The sequence below is a fragment of the Hipposideros armiger genome, unplaced genomic scaffold, assembly GCF_001890085.2.
Source record: "Hipposideros armiger isolate ML-2016 unplaced genomic scaffold, ASM189008v1 scaffold_48, whole genome shotgun sequence".
Lineage (NCBI taxonomy): Eukaryota > Metazoa > Chordata > Mammalia > Chiroptera > Hipposideridae > Hipposideros > Hipposideros armiger.
The window spans coordinates 2,279,990-2,283,419 of NW_017731398.1; positions in this window are offsets into that span (position 1 = coordinate 2,279,990).

Genomic DNA, 3,430 nt, shown 5'->3' on the forward strand with positions numbered 1-3,430 from the left:
TGCAGGCGATGCTGTTGATATGGGCGCCCTGTCCTGACCTTGTTTATCGATGGCTAAGGGCATTGTCTTTGGCTTATGGGAGCCACGAGGAGGTTACACCAGCCCCCAACTCCAGCGGAGAGGCAATGACTGCTAGTGGGTGCCACAGTACAGAACTATTCTGTCGCCTCGTCTCTCTGAGGACCGGGACAGGGCTAGCCCTACCTGCTAGGGCACAGGCTCGCTCTGCACTTGCCCCTTCTCTGTCCTTCCCTGCACTCGCCACTCGCCAGGCAGTCCCACACCCCGCGACACCACGCTCACCTCACATTCTCCCTAACATACCCAGCCTATTGTCTCCTGGGGGCCTTGGCTGAGAACACATCCTCTGTAGGCAGTGCCGTCAATGATAACTTTTATAGGATTTGCCACCACGTGCCCCTTTTCTCTAAGCCAGCAACATCGTCCAGGATGTGCCTCCAGAGTCCTCCTCCTGAGTCTGCACCCAGAAAGGGCAAATCAGGGTCAAGAACAAGCTCAGGCTGATGTGCTGGGGTGGCATCCGCTGTCTCTTAGGGTAAAATACATGCAGACGCCAACTCCAGCATCAGCAGCCGTGTCTTCCCTGGGCCTCTCTGCACCGCATACAAAGGTTGCTGTGCTTATCCGGTTGGGGTCGATAGGAACCTCTGAAACTCATGCAGGAACGCGGCAGATGCTGAGACAGGTCATGGAAACCAGGAATTCAAGAGGATGGGTCTCAGGAAGAAAATGGAATTTGGTTTCTTAGCCTTCAGAGTTGAAAGGCACTGTCCTGGTCCCCAGGTGGTGGGGGTTCTCAGGGGGTGGTAGATGGGGTAGGGGTCTGCACCCAGTGGCCTGATCATACAGATTATTCCTTTGCAATGTCTTTTTAAACATCTTGGCCAGGCCTCAGGAGGGGGTGACAAAGGGAAGGATCTGTGTCTACACTTGGGCAGAGTGGTGAAAGGGAGTTCTTTTTTTTCTTTTTTAGCTGAGCCATCCTGCCACCTGTTGGTAGCTCAGCGGCTGCTCAGCTCGGGCCGGGACTCGAACCGCTGTTGCTCAGAGCTCACACTCTTGAGCGAGCTCTTAACCAACTGAGCCACTTGGCCGGCCCGGGAGTTCTTTCTAATAGGGTGGTTAGGTGAGGAATCTGGGGACCAGACTCATGAGGTCTGCCCTCCATGGCTCTCTGTCACCCTGACTCAAGGTGCCTTAGCCACCACACACACACACACACACACGTAGGACTGCCTGACCTGTTGGTTGAACAGGAAGGCGGCACTTCCATCATGGTATTGGTGACGTCTTCCCTTCTGCTGTCACTCCTGGCCAACTGTTTCTTGAGGGGACTGGCCCGATGCTAGATGGAACCTGTGGGGGAGACAGGCTCCGCCATGGCCTCCGTATGTAATGTGGGGCACTCCTGGGAGGGAGGCTGGCTCAAGGATCACAAGTGCCCAAGGGAAAAAGAGACAGGAAGTCCTGCTGAGCCCTTTATACCTTACAGCAGAGCAGCTCAAATGTTCCCAACTTACCCCCCACACACACACTCCAGAGCCCTTCTCTGAAGCACCTTCCTCAGTCGTAGACGCTGAGAACCCAGCTCAACGCAGCTGCCCCTGCGAAGCATAATATCTCTTGGAATTCTCCATTTCATCCTGAATATTCATGTGATTTTACACAACAGACTCCATGAGATGCCAGGACTGGTTTTAGAACAGGAATGACGTGGTATAGTCTAGAAGCTAAGAAGGTGGGTGTTAAACCTCTCTACACCAATCGCCTCATATGTAAAACAGTGAAAGTTGCACCGACCCCGTTGGCCGGTGTGATGACTGAGTTAATTTAATACAAGTGCGTGGGACAGTGCCTTGTAGGCGTTTCTAAATGTTATCCTTAATCCTCGCCTGATACCCTGACATGAGAAGCACATACAGTTGGTCCTCATTAATTGCAGAGTCCATATTTGGGAATTCACTTGCTTGCTAAAATGTACTTGCAATCCCCCAAATCAATACATGCAGCCCTTTCATGGTCATTTGAGGAGGGGTGAGGATTTTGAGTTGCCTGATAATATTGCGTGTTCCCTGTTAAGGCGGAACAAGGTCTGTGTGGTGCCACTTTGCACATTTTTGTCTTTCGTGTTGGTGCTCTCGCTGTTTAAAACGGGCCCCCGAGAACAGTGCTGTCTGGTGGTCCTGAGCAGAAGGCGGCTCCCATGTGCCCCGTGGAGAAAACCCTTGCGTTAGGTAAGACACCTGTGGTAGATGAGCTGCCTTCAGGTGTGAGGTGTATTGCTGGTGGCCGTGAGTTCAATGTGAATGAACCAACCACAGAGGTTAAATAAAACGTTTTGATAGAGAAACGCACATAAAATAAGGTGATGTTATTGGTTGGTTGACAAAAATGTGACCAGAGGCTGGCAGGAACCTAATGCTACATTCCCCCTAGGAGCAGTGGCTCTGTGTTCACAAATTCATTGTCTTTAGAAAACCAACTCTGGTGACTAAGGAGACCCAGCTGTACCCAGGTGTGCTTGGTCAGCCCTCCCGGCTCTTTCACAATGAAGGCCCTCTGCTCATTTCCGGTCACGGTCCAGCCGTTCTGTATGGGTGGGGAGACAGTCCTGGACACCCTCCTCTTGGGCAGAGAAGTCACCAGAGTGAGGAGGGGACGATGAGGAGGGAGGGAGGCAGGCCGGCCAGCTGCTCCTTTTTCTGCACCACTTGGAAGTGCCAGCCACAAAACGGGCAGGAGAGCAACTTCAGGAGAGGTGTGGGCCCCAACCCTGGCTGTGCGGCTCAGTGTGTGCAAGTTATTTGTCCCCGGAGCTTAGCGTCCACATCGGTGAGGTGGGGATAATGGCAGGAACTCCCACCATAGGGTAGATCAGCTGCACATAAGGACATTGGCACAGCGGCTGGCACGCACTGGGCACCCAAGGGCATGCTGACTGTGGTACTTGGGTGGCGGCATAAAGCGGAATTTCCAAAACGCCCCACCTCCCCTCTTGGCTTTTCGACGTCACCTCTAAAAGTCCACGGGAAATTCGATGCATTCCCCTGTCCCTGACACCACCATTCCCACCCAAAACCCCGGGCCTGGGCGCCCCACTATTGGGGCAGCTTTGGAGCTGTTACCCAAGCTCGGCTCACAAGTGTCACCAGGTTCCCAGCTAAGAGGTGGCCCTACTCGGTCGCACGTGTTCCCTGGCAGCCAGACGTCCCGCGGCCCCTGCGCGGGGCGCCCGGAGGCGGAGGCGGCGCAGGCCGAGAGGAGCGCTGGTCTCCGGCTTCGGCTTCGGTGCTGCCTGGCCGGGAGCGCCTGAGCGCAGGCACGAGCCAGCGGTTCCGGGCAAACCTCCGTGTGGCCGCTGGGCCTGACGGAGCGGAGTCGGCGCCCGGGCCGGGCCGGGGGGGTGGGG